The following is a 23,405-nucleotide window of genomic DNA, read 5'->3' on the forward strand; positions in this document are numbered from 1 at the left end:
AATGCGTCAACACATGTAAAGTGCATTGCTGCACGCTGCGTTAATGTGTGTTCCCACAATGTCACAGAAATGGACATAGACCTTAACCACTTTACCGCTGAGTACCGTAGTACTACTGCGGCAAAGTGGCTCGTTATCGTCTGACGACGTAGTACTACGTTGTCAGACACTCCCCCTTCAAAAATGACAGAAATCTTTCCCTTTGTTAGTAAACGCAATAACTTTTGCGCAAACCAATCAAAATACACTTATTGTGATTTTTTTTAACAAACATAGGTAGCATAAAACAAATTGGCCAAAAATTAAAAAAAAAAAATTGATTTTTACATTTTTTTGGGGGGGGAATTTCATATAAAAAAAAAAAAATGTTAAAAATAGTTAGTTTTTCAAAATAAACGCTCTTTTTTTGTTTATAGCGCAAAAAGTAAAAATCGCACAGGTGATCAAATACCACTAAAAGAAAGCTCTGTTTGTGGGAAAAAAAGGACGTCAATTTCGTTTGGGTACGGCGTTGCACGACCGCGCAATTGTCAGTTAAAGTCGCACAGCGCCGAATCGCAAAAAGTGGCCTGGACGTAAGACAGCAAAATGCTCTAGTGGTAAAGTGGTTAATCACTGCAATATGAAGGGTGGGGAGAGCATGTCATTGTACATCATTCATGGAAGAACTGGGAAACTTGACAGACCTACAACAGGGATAAGTGTGCAGGAGCAATGGTAGTATGTTTATTTCAGGACAGGTCAACTTCACCCACTTCAGCCCTGGAAGGTCCCCCCCCCCACCCCCTTCATGACCAGGCCATTTTTTTGCGACACGGCATTGCATTACTTTAACTGACAATTGCGGGGGTTGTGCAACGCTGTACCCAAATAAAATTGATGTCTTTTCTCCACAACTAGAGCTTTTTGTTGGTGGTTTTTGATTACCTGTGCATTTTTTATCTTTTTGCGATATAAACAAAAAAAACCTGACCGTTTAAAAAAAAAAAAAACACACCATTTTTTTTTTACTTTCCACTATAAAACACATCCAATAAAAAAATCTGAGAAAATCAAAATTTCCTCATAAATTTAGGCCAATTTGTATTCTGCTACATATTTTTGTTAAAAAAATCCCAATAAGTGTATATTGATTGGTTTGTACAAAGGTTATCACGTCTACAAACTAGGGGAAAGATTTATGGACTTTACTATTTTTTTTTTTACTTGTAATGGCGGCGATCATTGTTTTTTAGCGAGACTGAGACACTGCGGCGGACAGTTGGACACCTAACTGACACTTTTTGGGGATCAGAGACACCAATACAGTAATCAGTGCTAAAAAAAAAAAAAAAAAAAAAAAAAATGCACTCTCACTGTACTAGTGACACTGGCAGGGAATGGGTTATCAGGGGCAATCAAAGGGTTACATGTGGGAGTGCTTGCTAACTGTGTGGGGGAGGTGCTTTGACTGGGGGAAGACAGAGATCCATGTTCCTGCTTAGCAGAAACACACAATCTCCATCTTCCCCTCTGACAGAGCGGCGATCTGCCTTGTTTACATAAGCAGACCGCCATTCTGCCTCTGTCAAGAACGATCGCCGGGTGTCAGTGAACATCTGGTCCGCAAGACCTGTCCAATCACAGCAGGAGTGGGTCATCGGCGGCCCCAGACCCGCAACAAAACACGACGTACAGGTACGTGATTTAGTGCTAAAGGGCCGCCCTGCGGCAGTATATGTATGTTGGGTTGGTCTGGAACTTTTGTGCAAACCAATCAAAATACGCTTATTGCGGTTTTTGTTTTACCAAAAATATGTAGCAGAATAACAAATTGGCCTTGAAGGATGAAAAAACTTGTCTACTTATATTTTGGGAATGTTCAGAAAGAAAGTGAAAAAAATTGTTTTTATTTTTCAGAATTGTTGCTCGTTTCTAGCGCAAAAAAAAAAACAAAAAAAATAAAAACGCAGAGGTGATGAAATACCACCAAAAGAAAGCTCTATTTGTGGAAAAAAAAAAAAAGGACATCAATTTTATTTAGGTACAGCGTCACACGACCGCGCAATATTGTCAGTTGAAATAAAACAGTGGCAAATCACAATAAATGGCCTGGTCATTAAGGGGGCAAATCCTTCCGGTCCAGAAGTGGTTAAAGTGCTTCCTATAAGGGAATAACTTGTTCCTGAATTCTGTTGTCATTGTTTAACCACGGACATAGAAAGAAGGCAAAATGAGGAAGATAGAAATGGGAGGGGGAGGGGGGGGGTACGGTGGGTGAGGTGTTATAGCAAGCAAACCTTAAACTCATACTAACACAGTATAATTTACATTGTCCTTTCTAGATATGTATGTGGATGATGGCGCTGTAATTATTTTAATAAAAAGAAAAAAATATATCTTTTTGTCCTAATGGATATACAGTTGTCACATGACCCTGATCTTCCCCAGACTGTCTGCAGGGAAACATAAGTAGGAGGAGCTTCTAGTCACATGTTCAAAATATAAAAAAAAAGCCTTTGGAATACAAAGTAAAATTAAATAATATCAATAAATTGTTTTAAATTGTCATACAAATATATATTTGAAATGAAATCTTTATTATTTTTTGGCAGGAATATGGTGTGGGTGGATTTCTGCCAGGTGCAAGCTGTGTCACGCCCCCTCCAGCCTGTGTCACGCCCCCTCCAGCATGTGTCACGCCCCCTCCAGCATGTGTCACGCCCCCTCCAGCATGTGTCACGCCCCCTCCAGCCTGTTTTTTTAGGATATGAGAGAGGTGAAGTGTACATTAATCTACATGCAATATCCCGCCCCCATTGTGTGCAGTGGTGGGCATGGAAGAGGTGGGAGGGAGTGGGCGGTCATTTACCACTCTGTATACGCCCACATGTGTGACTCCATAGTCACATGGGCGGCTCAGATGTGATAGGGAGGAAACGCTCAGCATAGAATCTCACTGAAAACTGAGCATGTGCAGAGCTGCCAACACTGCAGCTGAATTGGGGACATGGACAGAAGGGGGAGACAGAGAGCAGCAGGATCAACCAGGTTTTTTGCAGGATACAGAAAACGAATCTCAGTGACTATGAACAGCATGGAATACATCATTTGAGAGTTTATGATGTGGATCACTTTAAAGAGTCCATTCACAACTGAGTGCATCGTTTTCAGGCATTTCTTTGCAGGTGATTGGAGGCGGCATTGACATCTAACAAAAAGGATTGTAATCTGCCAAAATAGAAGCTCATGTACTTATCTGAGCTTCAGGCAACAAAACACTCATATGTGAACAGGGGCCATTAAAATGAATGGGCGTTTTGCTTGTTGGGCGTTTTGAGACTTCAGAGATGAGTGTTTTACAAGCTGAAAAATGCTCAGGTGTGAACAGGAGCTAAGAGATCACAGAGACATTTCAGACTGAAGAGTACACAGAATGCCACCACTGATAAACACCTAAGGTGACAAATGTTACCCGGACAGGGCAGGCTGTAGACACACACCGCTCTTCTCCATATCCCTGCACTGCAAAACACATAGCAGCTGCCAGCAGCAAATTGTCCATGGCAACCAATCTACTGCCTATGGCAACCAATCTACTGCACATATCAACTGATCTCCTGCTCATAGCAACTCACCCACTGTCCCTGAAATTAGATCTGTGGGACATGGCATTCAATCCAGGGACACTGATATGAGAGGATATACATGGGGGGAGGGGGGGGGGCACTGATATGAGAGGATATGTATATGGTGGGGGGGGGGGGACACACAGATATGACAGGATATGTATGGGGGGGTATTGATATGACAGGATTTATATTATATATATATATATATATATATACACACACATACAGTGGGTACGGAAAGTATTCAGACCCCCTTAAATTTTTCACTCTTTGCTATATTGCAGCCATTTGCTAAAATCATTTAAGTTCATTCTTCTTCCTCATGAATGTACACATAGCACCCCATACTGACAGAAAAACACAGAATTGTTGACATTGTTGCAGATTTATTAAAAAAGAAAAACTGAAATATCACATGGTCCTAAGTATTCAGACCCTTTGCTGTTACACTCATAGATTTAACTCAGGTGTTTTCCATTTCTTCTGATCATCCTTGAGATGGTTCTACACCTTCATTTGAGTCCAGCTGTGTTTGATTATACTGATTGGACTTGATTAGGAAAGCCACACACCTGTCTATATAAGACCTTCCAGATCACAATGCATGTCAGAGCAAATGAGAATCATGAGGTCAAAGGAACTGCCTGAAGAGCTCAGAGACAGAATTGTGGCAAGGCACAGATCTGGCCAAGGTTACAAAAAGATTTCTGCTGCACTTAGGGTTCCTAAGAGCACAGTGGCCTCCATAATCCTCAAATGGAAGACGTTTGGGACGACCAGAACCCTTCCTAGAGCTGGCCGTCCGGCCAAACTGAGCTATCGGGGGAGAAGAGCCTTGGTGAGAGAGGTAAAGAAGAACCCAAAGATCACTGTGGCTGAGCTCCAGAGATGCAGTCAGGAGATGGGAGAAAGTTGTAGAAAGTCAACCATCACTGCAGCCCTCCACCAGTCGGGGCTTTATGGCGAGTGGCCCGACGGAAGCCTCTCCTCAGTGTAAGACACATGAAAGCCCGCATGGAGTTTGCTAAAAAACACCTGAAGGACTCCAAGATGGTGAGAAATAAGATTCTCTGGTCTGATGAGACCAAAATAGAACTTTTTGGCCTTAATTCTAAGCGGTATGTGTGGAGAAAACCAGGCACTGCTCATCTCCTGTCCAATACAGTCCCAACAGTGAAGCATGGTGGTGGCAGCATCATGCTGTGGGGGTGTTTTTCAGCTGCAGGGACAGGACGACTGGTTGCAATCGAGGGAAAGATGAATGCGGCCAAGTACAGGGATATCCTGGACAAAAACCTTCTCCAGAGTGCTCTGGACCTCAGACTGGGCCGAAGGTTTACCTTCCAACAAGACAATGACCCTAAGCACACAGCTAAAATAACGAAGGAGTGGCTTCACAACAACTCAGTGACTGTTCTTGAATGGCCCAGCCAGAGCCCTGACTTAAACCCAATTGAGCATCTCTGGAGAGACCTAAAAATGGCTGTCCACCAACGTTTACCATCCAACCTGACAGAACTGGAGAGGATCTGCAAGGAGGAATGGCAGAGGATCCCCAAATCCAGGTGTGAAAGACTTGTTGCATCTTTCCCAAAAAGACTCCTGGCTGTATTAGATCAAAAGGGGGCTTCTACTAAATACTGAGCAAAGGGTCTGAATACTTAGGACCATGTGATATTTCAGTTTTTCTTTTTTAATAAATCTGCAACAATGTCAACGATTCTGTGTTTTTCTGTCAGTATGGGGTGCTATGTGTACATTCATGAGGAAGAAGAATGAACTTAAATGATTTTAGCAAATGGCTGCAATATAACAAAGAGTGAAAAATTTAAGGGGGTCTGAATACTTTCCGTACCCACTGTGTATATATATATATATATATATATATGGGGGGACACTGATATGACAGGATATGTATGGGGGGGGGGGGGGGGACACTGATATGACAGGATATATATGGGGGGGACACTGATATGACAGGATATGTATGGGGGGGTATTGATATGACAGGATATATATGGGGGGGGGGGACACTGATATGACAGTATATGTATGGGGGGGGACACTGATATGACAGGATATATATGAGGGGGGGACACTGATATGACAGGATATATATGAGGGGGGGGCACTGATATGACAGGATATATATGGGGGGGACACTGATATGACAGTATATGTATGGGGGGGGACACTGATATGACAGGATATATATGAGGGGGGACACTGATATGTCAGGATATATATGGGGGGGGATTGATATGACAGGATATATATGGGGGGGGACACTGATATGACAGTATATGTATGGGGGGGACACTGATATGACAGGATATATATGGGGGGGCACTGATATGACAGGATATATATGGGGGGGGCACTGATATGACAGGATATATATGGGGGGGGGATTGATATGACAGGATATATATGGGGGGGGACACTGATATGACAGGATATGTATGGGGGGGGGGGGACACTGATATGACAGGATATATATGGGGGGGACACTGATATGACAGGATATGTATGGGGGGGTATTGATATGACAGGATATATATGGGGGGGGGGGGACACTGATATGACAGTATATGTATGGGGGGGGACACTGATATGACAGGATATATATGAGGGGGGGACACTGATATGACAGGATATATATGAGGGGGGGGGCACTGATATGACAGGATATATATGGGGGGGACACTGATATGACAGTATATGTATGGGGGGGGACACTGATATGACAGGATATATATGAGGGGGGACACTGATATGTCAGGATATATATGGGGGGGGATTGATATGACAGGATATATATGGGGGGGGACACTGATATGACAGTATATGTATGGGGGGGACACTGATATGACAGGATATATATGGGGGGGCACTGATATGACAGGATATATATGGGGGGGGCACTGATATGACAGGATATATATGGGGGGGGGATTGATATGACAGGATATATATGGGGGGGGACACTGATATGACAGGATATGTATGGGGGGGACACTGATATGACAGGATATATATGGGGGGTGGGGATTGATATGACAGGATATATAAGGGGGGACACTGATATGACAGTATATGTATGGGGGGGACACTGATATGACAGGATATATATGGGGGGGGCACTGATATGACAGGATATATATGGGGGGACACTGATATGACAGTATATGTATGGGGGGGGGACACTGATATGACAGGATATATATGGGGGGGGATTGATATGACAGGATATATAAGGGGGGACACTGATATGACAGTATATGTATGGGGGGGGACACTGATATGACAGGATATATATGGGGGGGCACTGATATGACAGGATATATATGGGGGGGGACACTGATATGACAGGATATGTATGGGGGGGACACTGATATGACAGGATATGTATGGGGGGGACACTGATATGACAGGATATATATGGGGGGACACTGATATGACAGGATATATATGGGGGGGGGACACTGATATGACAGTATATATATGGGGGGGACACTGATATGACAGGATATGTATGGGGGGGCACTGATATGACAGGATATATATGAGGGGGGGGCACTGATATGACAGGATATATATGGGGGGGGACACTGATATGACAGTATATGTATGGGGGGGACACTGATATGACAGGATATATATGGGGTGGGGGGGACACTGATATGACAGAATATGTATGGGGGGGCACTGATATGACAGGATACATATGGGGGGGACACTGATATGACAGGATATGTATGGGGGGGCACTGATATGACAGGATATGTATGGGGGGGCACTGATATGACAGGATATGTATGGGGGGGCACTGATATGACAGGATATATATGGGGGGGCACTGATATGACAGGATATGTATGGGGGGGGGGGACACTGATATGACAGGATATATATGGGGGGGCACTGATATGACAGGATATATATATGGGGGGACACTGATATGACAGGATATATATGGGGGGGGGGGGACACTGATATGACAGGATATGTATGGGGGGGACACTGATATGACAGGATATGTATGGGGGGGGGACACTGATATGACAGGATATATATGGGGGGACACTGATATGACAGGATATATATGGGGGGCACTAATATGACAGGATATATATGGGGGGGGACACTGATATGACAGGATATATATGGGGGGGGGGACACTGATATGACAGGATATATATGGGGGGGCACTGATATGACAGGATATGTATGGGGGGGGGGGACACTGATATGACAGGATATGTATGGGGGGGACACTGATATGACAGGATATATATGGGGGGGGACACTGATATGACAGGATATGTATGGGGGGGGGGCACTGATATGACAGGATATATATGGGGGGGGACACTGATATGACAGGATATGTATGGGGGGGGACACTGATATGACAGGATATGTATGGGGGGGGACACTGATATGACAGGATATATATAGGGGGGCACTGATATGACAGGATATGTATGGGGGGGGGGGCACTGATATGACAGGATATATATGGGGGGGGGGGCACTGATATGACAGGATATGTATGGGGGGGGCACTGGTAAGCACTGTATGGGGGAGGGGGGGAAGCTCTAGGTGTAATGTGGAATATTGTAGGCCCGGAGCTCAGTGACCCGGCCGGGTGTCTCTCTCACCTAACGGGCGGCGCTCCTCCTCCTCGTCGGGCCTACATTCACAGCTTCCTCCTCATTCACTCTCCCGGCTCTGACACACACACTGCAGCACCAGCAGCGGCAGCGAGCACGGAGAGGCGTGTCCCTCAAACTAGTCCCGCCTCCTCCTTTCGCTTTGACACCCTCCGGGCAAAGAAGGGAGGACAAACATGGCGGAGAAGTGACTTCCGGCCGCCATGTTGCGGTTGTCAGGCGACGTACTGGTTGGCTGATTGGAGCTATGAGGAGAAATCTCAGGATTGTGACCCTCAGTGATGCTCAATGTACTGAGAGATGTAATAAATATGTACAATACACGGGGATAGTTTTCCTCATTAGAATAAAAAGAACTGTACAGCCTCCTTTAACCCTCTCACTGCCACAACCATTTTTGCATATTTTGTTTACAAAATCATTTTAGGCCTGCAGATTAACCACTTCAGCTCCGGAAGGTTTAACCCCCTTAACCACTTCAGCTCCGGAAAGGTTTTACCCCCTTAATGACCAGGCCATTTTTTGCAATTCGGCACTGCGTTAATTTAACTAACAATTGCGCGGTCGTGCGACGCTGTACCCAAATACAGTGATGTCATTTTTTCCCCACAAACAGAGCTTTCTTTTGGTGGTATTTGATCACCACTGCGGTTTTTAGATTTTGCGCTATAAACAAAAAAAGCGACAATTTTGAAAAAAAAAAAAAAAAAAAAACAATATTTTTTACATTCTGCTATAAAACATTCCCAATAAAAAAAATTAAAAACTCAATTTTTTTATATCAGTTTCGGCCAATTTGTATTTTGCTACATATTTTTGGTAAAAAAAAATCTCAAAAAGCGTATGTTAACCTTCTTAGCGGTATTCCCGAGTGTGGCTTGGGGTTAAATTTCAGTGCCAAAAGCGGTAACCCCGAGCCACACTCAGGGTACCGCTAGGGAGATTGCTGGATCCTGTAAGAGAGGGTACTCGCCTTGTCACCGGGATCCAGTGATCTTCCTCCCGATCCTCTCCTTGCCCCGGCTTCCGTCTCCTTCGACGTGACGCTCGCAGGGGGGTGGAACCGGCCGCAATATCAAATGTAAAACACACCAAACACACTGATACAATGCAAAATAAAATAAATTCACATTAGTTTGCACCCCAGTGCCCATTCCTGCAGTTTTACTGTAATATATATATATGTATACACACACACATATATATACTTTAACTTATTTATGGTTATTTATTATATTACAATTTTTGATTTTGTGTTTCAAACTTTATCATACCCGAGATGTTATAAAGAAGAACGCACAGTAAAAAAATCATATGTAAATGGTTTGTTTGGGTTGCTCGTCCTTAACCACTTGCCGACCGCCGCACGACTATTTACGTCGGCGGTCAGCCCCTCACAGGCAGAGCGACGTAGGGCTACGTCGCTAGCCTGTGAGGCTCTAGGGAGCGAGCGCGCGCCGCCGCAGGCACGCTCCCGCTCCCGATGGTCACAGACCCCCCCCCCCCCGCGCGTGTGACCGGCGGACCCGATCGTCCGCCGGTCACTCGCGATCGTCGGTGGAGAGGGAGAAAGGCAGGCGGCTAATGTAAACAAGCCGCCTGTCATTTTCCCCTGTGTATGAATGGTGATCACACGGTTCTACCATGTAGGACCGTTGATCACTGTTCCTACACCTCAAGCCACAGCCAATCACAGTTAGAATCACGCCCCTAGGGACACACATAACCCCTCCCTCTCAAAAAAAAAAAGTTAACCCCTTCACTGCCAGTGTAATTTTACAGTAACAGTGCATATGTATAGCACTGATTACTGTAGAAAGGTCACTGGTAACCCCAAAAGTGTCAAAAATGTCAGTCAAGGGTCCGATCTGTCCGCCGCAATGTCGCAGAACCGCAAAAAAAAAATCGCAGATCGCCGCCATTACGCATTAAAAAAAAATAAAAAATGACATAAATCTTTCCCTTTGTTAGTAAACGCAATAACTTTTGCACAAACCAATCAAAATACGCTTTTTGTGATTTTTTTTACCAAACATATGGTAAAAAAAAAAAAATTGGCCCAAAATGTAAAAACATTTTGATTTTTAGTTTTTTTTTGGGGGGGGAATTTCATATAAAAAAATGTGAAAAATATTGCTATTTTTGCAAAATTTACGCTCTTTTTTTGTTTATAGCGCAAAAAGTAAAAATCGCACAGGTGATCAAATACCACCAAAAGAAAGCTCTGTTTGTGGGGAAAAAAAGGACGTCAAATTCGTTTAGGTACAGCGTCTCAGGACCGTGCAATTGTCCGTTAAAATCACACAGTGCCGAATGGCCCTGGTCAGGAAGGGGGTAAAATCTTCCGGGGCTTAAGTGGTTAAGAATTACATGCAAAATAATGGTACCGCTTTCAGCACCTAAAAACGGAAACAATCATACCGCCAGGGAGGTTAAATGGTTTGCGCAAAAGTTATATCGTTTACAAACTACGGGATAGGCTATTGGATTTTCTTTATTAGTAATGGCGGCGATCTGCGATTTTTAGCGGGACTGCGACATTGCGGTGGACAGATCGGACCCCTAACTGATAATTTTTGACACTTTTTGGGGACCAGTGACATTACTACAGTAATCAGTGCTAAGTAATATGCAATGTTACTGTATAAATGACACTGGCAGGGAAGGGGTTAATACTGGGGGTGATCAAAGGGTTATATGTATGCATATTTGTGCTTACTAACTGTGGGGGGGCTCTTTGATAGGCACACAGAGATCATGTGTTCCCCAGGTTCTGAGGTTGATATAATGCACATAAGGCACCAAGTCACTTTGATTACCACCTTAACCACTTCCAGACCGCTTACTGTATACTTACTGCGGCAGGCTGGCTCGTGCATGCAAAATGTTGTAGATCTACGTCGCTCGCCTGGGGGCAGCTAGGGGGCGAGCACACGCCGCCGCCGGCGCACTCCCCCCCCCCCCCCCGATCGTCAGCAGGGAAGCCGATGCGGGTGTCAGACGGCTTCGATTACCGCCTGACACCAGCGATCGCTCCCCGCTGAGAGAGAAGGACGGTGGGCTGTTGTAAACACAGCTGACCGTTCTTCTCCCTGGAATGATCACAGAGCGCCTGTGATCCTTCTATATAGGATGACACGTCTATGTGATCATTTCACAAACCACGCCCCCCCCCCCCCACAGTTAGAATCACTCCCCTAGGCTCACACTTAACCCATTGATCACCGACAGGGTTAACCCCTTCCCTGCCAATGGCATTATTACAGTAACAGTGCATATTTTTAGCACTGATTACTGTAGTAATGTCACTGGTACCCCCAAAAGTGTCAAAAATGTCAGTTAGGGGTCCGATCTGTCCGCTGCAATGTCGCAGTCCCGCAAAAAAATCACAGATCGCCGCCATTACTAGTAAAAAAAAAACTAAAAACAACAACAAAAATATCAAAAATCTTTCCGTAGTTATTAGACACGATAACTTTTGCGCAAACCAATAAAAATACACTTTTTGCAATTTTTTTTACCAAAAATATGTAGCAGAAAACAAATTGGCCTAAAATAATAAAAAATTTTGATTTTTAAATTTTTTTTGAGAATGTCAAATAGCAGAATGTGAAAAATACAGTTTTTTTTTTTTTTTTTTCAAAATTGTTGCTCATTTTTTGTTTATAGCGCAAAAAATTTAAAATCGAACAGGTGATCAAATACCACCAAAAGAAAGCTCTGTTTGTGGGAAAAAAAGGACATCAATTTTATTTGGGTACAGCGTCGCACGATCGCACAATTGTCCGTTAAAGTAACACAGTGCCGAATCGCAAAATATGGCCTGGTCAGGAATGGGGTAAAATCTTCCGGTCTTAAAGCGGTTAAAAATACGCTCATTGAGAATTTTTTTGTCAAAGACATGTAGCTTAATACATTTTGGCCTAAATATATGACAAAAATTGAATATATTGGATATTTTTTAACTGTCAAAGTAGAAAAATATTGTTATTTTTTTCAAAATTGTCGCATTTTTTTATTAATATCGCAAAAAAATTAAAAGCACAGAGGTGATCAAATACCACCAAAAGAAAGCTCTGTTTGTGGGAAAAAAAGGACGTAAATTTCGTTTGGGTACAGCGTTGCATGACGCGCAATTGTCAGTTAAAGTCGCACAGTGCCGAATCGCAAAAAGTGGCCTGGACGTAAAGCAGGAAAATCCTCCGGTCCTAAAGTGGTTAATACGAAGAAAACCTAATACACAGGAAACAAACAGGCAATGTTTAGAATACCCGGGTATTCGTGAAAATGCATCGGCAACAAACAGGCAATCTTCATGACATGCAAGAAATTGTTATGATAAAGGGGCAATCCTGAGTGTATGCAGGCAACAAATGAATGGCAATTGTTATATTACACAAGTAATTGCGGCAATACATGAGCAACAAATGGGCAATCTTGACACCTTTTCCCTGAAAACCACATGAAAAGACCCTCCCCCGATGTACTGCTAGTGCAGCTAGCCATGTTATTTTTCTGCAGTAGTTTGCCTACTATCAATAAAACCGGCCATATTTAAAGTGATATTAAACCCTCCATTTTTTAAGCCCCTTCAGCAGCTGATGTTTTCTGGTGCCATGACCGCTGCCCCAGGCTTCCTGTTTTAGAGTGTCTCCTTTCTTGCGCAGCATCCTATGGAGCCACTCATACATGCAGGGAGTTCTCTTTTCATACACTGTGTACATCAATAGAAACACACAACCCCATAGCAGCAAGGCACTCTCCTCCTCCTTTCTCCAAGCTAACAGCTTGAGACTGCATTGTCCACTGTTAAGCCTCATGCACACGGGCAGGAAAAATGCCACTTTCAGAGATGTTTTGTGCTTTTTTTATACAGTGGGTACGGAAAGTATTCAGACCCCCTTAAATTTTTCACTCTTTGTTATATTGCACCCATTTGCTAAAATCATTTAAGTTCATTCTTCTTCCTCATGAATGTACACATAGCACCCCATACTGACAGAAAAACACAGAATTGTTGACATTGTTGCAGATTTATTAAAAAAGAAAAACTGAAATATCACATGGTCCTAAGTATTCAGACCCTTTGCTGTGACACTCATATATTTAACTCAGGTGCTTTCCATTTCTTCTGATCATCCTTGAGATGGTTCTACACCTTCATTTGAGTCCAGCTGTGTTTGATTATACTGATTGGACTTGATTAGGAAAGCCACACACCTGTCTATATAAGACCTTCCAGATCACAATGCATGTCAGAGCAAATGAGAATCATGAGGTCAAAGGAATTGCCTGAAGAGCTCAGAGACAGAATTGTGGCAAGGCACAGATCTGGCCAAGGTTACAAAAAGATTTCTGCTGCACTTAAGGTTCCTAAGAGCACAGTGGCCTCCATAATCCTCAAATGGAAGACGTTTGGGATGACCAGAACCCTTCCTAGAGCTGGCCGTCCGGCCAAACTGAGCTATCGGGGGAGAAGAGCCTTGGGGAGAGAGGTAAAGAAGAACCCAAAGATCACTGTGGCTGAGCTCCAGAGATGCAGTCAGGAGATGGGAGAAAGTTGTAGAAAGTCAACCATCACTGCAGCCCTCCACCAGTCGGGGCTTTATGGCAGAGTGGCCCGACGGAAGCCTCTCCTCAGTGTAAGACACATGAAAGCCCGCATGGAGTTTGCTAAAAAACACCTGAAGGACTCCAAGATGGTGAGAAATAAGATTCTCTGGTCTGATGAGACCAAAATAGAACTTTTTGGCCTTAATTCTAAGCGGTATGTGTGGAGAAAACCAGGCACTGCTCATCACCTGTCCAATACAGTCCCAACAGTGAAGCATGGTGGTGGCAGCATCATTCTGTGGGGGTGTTTTTCAGCTGCAGGGACAGGACCACTGGTTGCAATCGAGGGAAAGATGAATGCGGCCAAGTACAGGGATATCCTGGACAAAAACCTTCTCCAGAGTGCTCTGGACCTCAGACTGGGCCGAAGGTTTACCTTCCAACAAGACAATGACCCTAAGCACACAGCTAAAATAACGAAGGAGTGGCTTCACAACAACTCCGTGACTGTTCTTGAATGGCCCAGCCAGAGCCCTGACTTAAATCCAATTGAGCATCTCTGGAGAGACCTAAAAATGGCTGTCCACCAACGTTTACCATCCAACCTGACAGAACTGGAGAGGATCTGCAAGGAGGAATGGCAGAGGATCCCCAAATCCAGGTGTGAAAGACTTGTTGCATCTTTCCCAAAAAGACTCCTGGCTGTATTAGATCAAAAGGGGGCTTCTACTAAATACTGAGCAAAGGGTCTGAATACTTAGGACCATGTGATATTTCAGTTTTTCTTTTTTAATAAATCTGCAACAATGTCAACAATTCTGTGTTTTTCTGTCAGTATGGGGTGCTATGTGTACATTCATGAGGAAGAAGAATGAACTTAAATGATTTTAGCAAATGGCTGCAATATAACAAAGAGTGAAAAATTTAAGGGGGTCTGAATACTTTCCGTACCCACTGTATGCCTCTGGATGTAGCTGTGTTAGCTAATGTGCCCCTGCAGGTTCAGGCATTTAAATACGTATTTGTTTGCTATTTTCAGGGGCATCATCAAAAGTTCCAAACCCACAAAAACGTGCGGAATTACACACCAAAAACAGCCAGAATTTCCTGCCAACTCCAAAAGATCGAGCGTAATGATGAATATGTACATGAGGCCTAAGGGCTTGTTTACATGTGTGGTGCTCTCTGAAGAGCAATCTGCATTTAGATTGCTTTTCAGAGACCATTCAATAGGCGGCGGGGAGGCATTTTATCACCTCATCACTGTCTGTTTTTACTCCCTAAATGCTGGACTACCGCGCTGCCCCTGCATGCGCTGTGCACAGTTGCGGGGTGGTTGCAGCTCACCCCATTCACCTGAATGCATACTGTTCAGCAGCTGGTAGTGCCTGTTGAGTGTGACAGGGGGTAAATTCCTGATGCCACAATGGCTACAGAGCCTGGGCTATGACATCACCCATAGGCTTACTATGGGGCATCCATTGTCTGCTGTCACTTCCAGGGCTGGGGGGAAGGGGGGGGGGGAGGAGGGAACGGGTGTTTTTGACAGGTACCCTTCCCCACTTGCGGGAGACGGTACAGCTGCGCTTGTTTCTCAGAAGTTTGGCCCCCTCCTCCTTCCCCCGCCGCCGAGCCAATCCAAATGCACAGCACGCTTCACGCATGCGCAACAGGGACCTGCCCGTGAAGCCGCAAGGCTTCCCTGCCGGGATCCCTCACCGGCGATGGTGGCGGCAGCACCCGACAGCTGATGGAAGCATTGGCTGTGGTGCCGACATCGCTAGACTCCAGGACCGGTAAGTGTCCTAATATTAAAAGTCAGCAGCTACGGTATTTTTGGAGGGGGGGGGGGGGGAGGCTGGAACACCACTTAAAATTCGAATGACACCAGCAGCCTTCTCTATGGAGCCGGTTCACATATCTGCAGGCCGGCCGCAGTCCATTTCTAAAAAGAGTCCTGTGCGTTTTTCAGTATGGTTCATGTGCGATTTTAAGTAAAAATTCGCACCTGAATCACACCTAAACCAGTGAACAAAACCGCACCGGACTCCTTTTAACCGCTTGCCGACTGCTCACAGTATATTTACTGCGGCAGTCAGCCCCTCACAGGCAGAGTGACGTAGGTCTACGTCGCTCGCCTGTGAGGCTCTGGGGAGCGAGCGCGCGCCCGCGGAGGCGCGCTCCCGCTCCCGCGTGGTCACGGACCCCCCCACGCGTGTGACCAGCGGACCCGATGTCCGCCGGTCACTCGGCGATCGGCGGGGGAGAGGGAGAAAGTCAGGCAGCTTGTGTAAACAAGCCACCTGTCATTCTCCTCGGTGTAAAGACACTGATCACACAGATCTACTATGTAGATCCGTTGATCAGTGTCCTTACAGCTCAAGCCACAGCCAATCACAGTAGAAAGCACGCCCCTAGGGACACACACAGCCCCTCCCTCCCAAATAAAGTTAACCCCTTCACTACCAGTGTATTTTTACAGTAACAGTGCATATATATAGCACTGATTACTGCAGAAATGTCACTGGTAACCCCAAAAGTGTCAAAAATGTCAGTCAAGGGTCCGATCTGTCCGCCCCAATGTCGCAGTACCGCAAAAAAATCGCAGATCGCCGCCATTACACGTTAAAAAAAAAAAACAACAAAAATGACAAAAATCTTTCCCTTTGTTAGTAAACGCGATAACTTTTGCGCAAACCAATCAAAATACGCTTTTTGCGATTTTTTTTTACCAAACATAGGTAGCATAAAACAAATTGGCTGAATAAGTAAAAAAATTTTGATTTTTACATTTTTTTTGGGGGGAATTTCATATAAAAAAATGTGAAAAATATTGTTATTTTTGCAAAATGTACGCTCTTTTTTTGTTTATAGCGCAAAAAGTAAAAATCGCACAGGTGATCAAATACCACCAAAGAAAGCTCTGTTTGTGGGAAAAAAAGGACCTCAAATTCGTTTAGGTACAGCTTCGCACGACCGCGCAATTGTCCGTTAAATTCACGCAGTGCTGAATCGCAAAATACCCCCTGGTCTTTTAGCAGCCAAATCCTCTGGGGCTTAAGTGGTTAAATGTTTTAAAAAAGTTTTATTTTACAATTGTTTTAGATTATATTTTTTTTACAATTTGTTATATTTTTACGGGACAGGGAAGCTGGCAGCGTCCGCGAAGGGGCCCTGTGTCTGTGTTTCTCTCTGCAGCAGCTGAAAGCTGGAGGAATGGAGAGAAATCAGTTTTCAGCAGCTGCAGAGAGCCGCACAGGACATCCTGTAATTGCCCCTCTGTCCGACGACACAGATTCCCCATGCTGTTTAGGCCCCCCTGTGTGCCCGGGCCCCCTACAGGAGGACTGGTGGTTCCCCCCCCCCCCCCCCCATCAGCAGCCCTGGGTAGTTCCGGCACCCAGCCTTGATCTTTTTTTAGAGACCAAATCTTTTATATTTTGGTAGACAAGGAGTTAAAGCCCATTGCACCTAAATTGTGCCCAAAATGATGACATTTTGCAGAAACTCTGATTTTCGCTTACATTTTGGTGACATAAAAGCTTTCAATTCTTCCCATCCCTACGTGTCTACAATTGCGCGTTTATGTCCGTTAATAGGATTGGGAAGCGGCGGTGGTCGGTGCCTAGCCTGGGGAACCAAATGCGTCAGCAAGCAGTCATTTGAGCATACGACGCACATAGCTGGCCGTTCCATTTCTTTTTTTTTTCTTTATTACGCGATGTTTTTGTCTGTGCAGACGAGTTAATTGTGTCAGGTTAGACAGAGTACTGCAGCTGTGCGTGGGAGCCGCTATCTGCTCCCCCTGGCGATCCATTATAGTGTTTAGTGAATTAGGAACCCGTACAAATATAGATGAAGCCGAAAGAGAAGCCAGAAGCTTGTTATGTCCTCTATACGCACACACAACGTCTTCGGCTATCGGTCACATAAAGACCCCCCCAAGGGTGGCCACCGCTATTGGCTTCGCCGGTATAATCTGCTGTGTTTTTACTACAGATCTTTATTTTTTTTAAATAAAAATAGGCAGAAAATAAAAGAGGCCACTTCACTTTCGTGGGGTAAAAAACAGCAAATAAAAAGAAAAAAAAAACCAACAATACAGCGTAAACAATTGCTACGCACGTCATATTAGAATTGAATGCCATCATTCAGCTCTGTCATTTTCTGTAAAATTCAATATGACCACCTGGAGGCGCTCTGTATTAAGATGGTACAGATAGAATGCCACACCATGCTCGGGTGTTCTGTACACCATCTTAATACAGAGCGCCTCCAGGTGGTCATATTGAATTTTACAGAAAATTACAGAGCTGAATAATAGCATTCAATTATAATATGACGTGTGTAGAAATTGTATACACTGTATTGTTATTTTTTCTGCTTGTGTGATTGACTCACTTATTTTCCCAGAAGTCTGCACTAAGATACAAGTCAGATTTTGGGCATCCCCTGCAACAAAAAATGTCATATTTGGTAAGAGGGAAACCAAATCTAAAGGGATGCAGACCATGCCACTTTCTACATTAGAGCCCTGCAAGTGTAGCAGCTGATTAAAGTGGTTGTAAACTGCTGCACTTTTTTTTTCTTTACCTGCAAGCCAAAGGCATAATGTGCTAGTATGCAGAGGCGTAACTAGAACCTTCAGGGCCCTGATGCAAGAAACCATGAAGGGCCCCCCAGACCCCTGGCTGGGGCCCTTACCTTCAAGCCCAGGGCTCTTCCCACTAATCCTGGGGCTCTTTACACTCGTTGCATGGCCTTTTATTACGGTCCCGCAGCAGGATTCTTTCACAAGTTCTGCAGTGGGCCCCCTTCCTGCAATCTTGTGGGTCCCCTTCCTGCAATCTTGGGGCCTCCCCACAGTGGTGCAATGCCAGGGTCCGGTCGCAAGTGTGACCTTTGCGATCCTGGAAGTTCACCCACTGGTTTTCTACCGGGCCCCCTGGAGCATGGGGCCCGGTAGCGATTGCAACCCCTGTAGTTACGCCCTTGCTAGTATGCATTGCATACTAGTACATTATGTTAAATGTACCTGAAAACGAAGCGTTCCAGTGATGCGATGCCATCGCTGGAGACGGCCTCCATCTATACCCGGTCTTCCTTTCTCTGTCTCTGTGACTGGCCGGAGCCATGATGATGTCACACGCGGAAGCCGCCAGTCACGGCACACTACTCTGTAGAAATGGCACGGGCAGCCGTTCCTTCAGAGCGCATGCGCCAGTGATGTAACTGGCTACTAGGACAGTAAATATCTCCTAAACAGTGCTTACCCATAGATAAAACTCAAAGATGGAAGTTTACTTCATCTTTAAAAAAAATTATCACATAGGGGACGTTTTGTCCCCTTTGTGGTGAAAAATTAAGTTTAACAAAAAAATAAAAAAAAAGCGTAAAAAAATGTAAGTTCCACCTAAGCACTTAAAACCCCCCAGAAATTTCTGAGCCCCCACCCCATCCCCACATACACGCATATACATATGTAATAGCACGCGTTGAGGACGCCTGCGCACAAAAACATTGATTCATGTTACATATCGCTGCGCACACTGGAGCGAGAGCAACAATTCTAGGCCCATTATTCATGGTTAACTCTGACCTGTAGGGGCTTATAAAGAACCCCCCGAAAATAAGGGGTACAGCAGTTTGCTGCCATTTCATGTTGGGTATCCAATCCACACCTCCCAACTTTTTGAGATGGGTTTGGGGGGCACCTATTAGTATGTAGACATAGGACACACACCCCTGCCACATCCCCTTAACCACTTAAGCCCTGGAGGATTTGGCTGCTCAAAGACCAGGGCCTCTTTTGCGATTCGGCATTGCGTGACTTTAACTGACAATTGCGCGGTCGTGCGACTCTGTACCCAAATTAAATTGACGTCCTTTTTTTCCCCACAAACAGACCTTTCTTTTGGTGGGATTTTTACTTTTTGGGCTATAGACAAAAAAAGAGCAACAATTTTGAAAAAATAACAATATTTTTCACATTTTTTATGAAATTCCCCCCAAAAAAATGTAAAAATCAAAATGTTTTAACATTTTAGGCCAATTTGTTTTCTGCTACATATGTTTGGTAAAAAAAAAAAAAAAATCGCAATAAGCGTATTTTGATTGGTTTGCGCAAAAGTTATTGCGTCTACTATCTACGGGAAAGATTTATGTCACTTTTATTTACTAGTAATGGCGGCAATCTCCACGATTTTTTTTGCGGGACTGCGACATTGCGGCGGACAGATCGGACCCTTGTAAATCAAAAATAATCAGCGCAAGCCCACATTAAACAAAAAAAGAATCAATCAAAATTCTTGTGCACAAGGCTGAAAACAATCAGTGCCAAACACAAAAACACCTGTGAAAACTTAAAGAAAATAATATTGCTGCGCCAAGTCTTTGGCTCCGTTCACATGTGAGCGTATGGATCGCGGACAGAACCGCCGCGGTTCCGCCCGCGATCCGGAGATTTATTGCAAATCGCGGGACGCCTAGCGTTGCCCATTGATTTGCAATAGCCCCCCAAACGCCGAGCGATGTTGCCGCGATTTCCGCCTGCCGAATCGCGGCAACATCGCGCAAACAAAATCGCGGGACGCAATACGCTCCAAAGAAGTACAAGAGCTTCTTTGGAGCGTATTGCGTCCCGCGATTTTGTTTGCGCGATGTTGCCGCGATTCGGCGGCGGAAATCGCGGCAACATCGCTCGGCGTTTGGGGGGCTATTGCAAATCAACGGGCAACGCTAGGCGTCCCGCGATTTGCAATAATCTCTGGATCGCGGGCGGAACCGCGGCGGTTCTGCCCGCGATCCAAACGCTGACATGTGATTGCAGCCTTTCATTAGAGATAAATAAATAAATATGTTTGGTGTACAAATTGTTATCACAATAACTCTAAATCAGTCCCATCAACTGTGATACTATCAATGTCTGAGCCATGATTATAAAATCAATAATATTAATAGTCCCAATCCTCAGTGTAAATAGTGACTGAGATCGGACCCTTGACTGACATTTTTGACACTTTTGGGGGTACCAGTGACATTATTACAGTAATCAGTGCTATAAATATGCACTGTTACTGTAATAATGACACTGGCAGGGAAGGGGTTAACTTTATTGGTGATCAGTGGGTCAAATGTATCCCTAGGGGCGTGATTCTAACTGTGGGGGGCGTGGCTTGTGATGTAACCACAGAGACATACGATCCTACATAGCAGGATTGTACAGTCTCTGCAGTTACATCGGGGAGAATGACAGGCGGCTTTGTTTACATCAGCCGCCTGCCTTTCTCCCTCTCCAGCGGGAGATCGCGAGTAGACGGCGGACATTGGAGCCGACGGTCACTCGCGTGGGGATGTCAGGGAACGAGCGGGGGCGGGAGCGCGCCTCCGGCGGCGGGCGCTCGCCCCCTAGAGGCTCGTGTGCGAGCAACGTAGTCCTACATCGTTTTGCCTGTAGGGGGCTGACTGCCGCAGTAAATAGTCGTGCGGCGGTTGGCAAATGGTTAAAGGAGAATTATATAAAACATGATTAGGAAAACCCACAAGTGCTTTTTTTTTTACTACTGCTTTTGAAACTTACAAATGCAGCAATTTAGAAATTGGATAAAAGGTTTAGCACTGGGAAACACTTTTTGAAAGATAAAAAGTGCATTTTATATACAACTATATAGATCAGACCAAAATGAGGGACCAATGAGGAGGACAGAGGGACTTTGTTCCAAATCAGGGACAGTCCCTCGAAATCAGGGACAGTTGGGAGCCATGGGTATCTATTTACTCGGCGCAACCTCACCTTTTATATTTTACCAAAAAGAATGGGTAATATATTGCGTTTGTGTGCACCTAAACTAACTTGAGTGTATTGTTTACTGAAATGTTGCTTTTGATAAACCGTTATGTGACATAAAAAATTGGAACTATCACCATTTTATTTTTCCAGGAGTGTCTTCTTACAAAAAATATATAATGTTTGGGGGGTTTTAACAAACCATCAGGCTTAAAATGATTAAGCTATGATGATTGTTATTTGCTAAAATAATGGTTATTTTTAGCAGTAAGAGTTTAAAGGGTAACTCCACTTTTGTGGGGGAAAAAAATAATAAATAAAGAAAAAACAATATAGCGTATACAACTGCAACACAAATCACATTGTAATTGAATGTTATTAAAAATTACCTTTCCTTTTCAATCTGCAGCCGCTGTAATTTTCTGAAAATGCAATGCAATTTGGCCGCCTGGAGCTGTTCTGTACACAGAATGTACACTGACCACACCCCCAGAAACATCATTTCCTGCTTGTGTGATTGGCTCACCAATTTTCCCAGAAGTCTGCACTAAGATACAAGTCAGATTTCTGGCATCCCCTGCAACAAAAATGTAATTTTTGTTGAGATACTCCCAATAGGAACACGTCTAAAGGGATGCAGGCCCAGCAGCTTTCCTCATTAGTGCTCTGCAGCTGCACAGCTGATTGATAATTATGAAATCACTCCCATTAGACCCACTCAGCACAGAGGAACAAACAATAATTTCTTTAGAATAACAAAAGAAAGGAATCTGCAATAAAAGGTTGTTGTAATCCTTGCAATGTACAGAGATCACCCAGAGGGGAATGATTTTTTTCTCATCAAAAGTGGAGTTACGCTTTAATATTGTCCCATGGCAAAAAAAATAAATTAATTAATTATAGGTTGACAGCCCTGACTTTCCACCGGGGGTGGACCAGCCGGGATTTAGGTCCCTGAGCGATGCGGGACACGGTCAGGCCCGCCACTTTGTGCGGGACGGGTCCTAGATCACTAGGTCTCGCCTTCACTCTGACGCCACCTTCTCCGAGCTGAACTTCTGGCAGCAGGTCCAACTTTCGCATTTTTTGCAGTCTCTACCGGCGGCGCCCCTGTTTGCCAGACGTCTCACCTACTTTGAGGAACTTTGCTCAGTTCCATCTCCTTTACGTCACACTATTTCCCTCATGTACAAGACCCTGGTCACCCCTGAGGCGCCATTCCGACCTCCCTATATTGCACGTTGGGAGCGGGATCTTGGTCTGTCCTTCACCGATCAGCAGGTGGAACGCCTACTGTTTTTCGCATACAAAACTTCGATCTGCTCTCGCTACCAGGAGGTAGGGTACAAATGTCTGACTAGATGGCACTATACCAACCGGTGCGGTTGAGTCAGATGTTCCCGACCAGTGTTGACACGTGTTGGAGGTGCGGGAGGGAGCGGGGGACGTACCTTCATATTTTTTGGTCGTGTGAACGGGTGCAGCCATTCTGGGCATCGGTACGCCTCATTGCCCAAAAATTCACGGACCACCCTTTGACACTGGACCCTGCGCTTTTCCTGCTCCACCATCACGATTTCCCGAGGGCGTCTTATCGGAAATCCATCTTGCTGTTATTGTTCACGGCAGCGAAGAGTTGCATCTCCTCCCCCTTTGGAAGCAGACCCAGCCCCCAACCGTGGCCATCTGGCTTCATAAATTCAAATGCATTAATGAAATGGAAGATCTGATGGCGACGGAGAGGGGAACCAGAGAGAAATTCACGAAACGCTGGTTCTA

At 44.7% G+C, this 23,405-nt stretch overlaps 1 protein-coding gene across 6 annotated transcripts in view; it reads right to left on the minus strand.

The window, feature by feature from the left end:
• Positions 1-23,405, minus strand: part of CYRIB (CYFIP related Rac1 interactor B) — a 292,903-nt gene that overhangs the window by 203,122 nt on the left and 66,376 nt on the right. For 2 of the 6 annotated variants that reach the window (XM_082257781.1, XM_082257782.1), the window contains exon 1: positions 8,276-8,419. The exons of 3 other annotated variants lie outside the window; for them this stretch is intronic. The gene's annotated coding sequence lies outside the window, so the exon portion shown is untranslated. Of the gene's footprint in view, positions 1-8,275; positions 8,420-23,405 lie in introns of those variants that run through there. One more of the 6 variants, XM_082257776.1, reaches the window with a different exon arrangement.

This window comes from Pelophylax lessonae (assembly GCF_965119305.1).
Source record: "Pelophylax lessonae genome assembly, chromosome: 5".
Classification (NCBI taxonomy): Eukaryota; Metazoa; Chordata; class Amphibia; order Anura; family Ranidae; genus Pelophylax; species Pelophylax lessonae.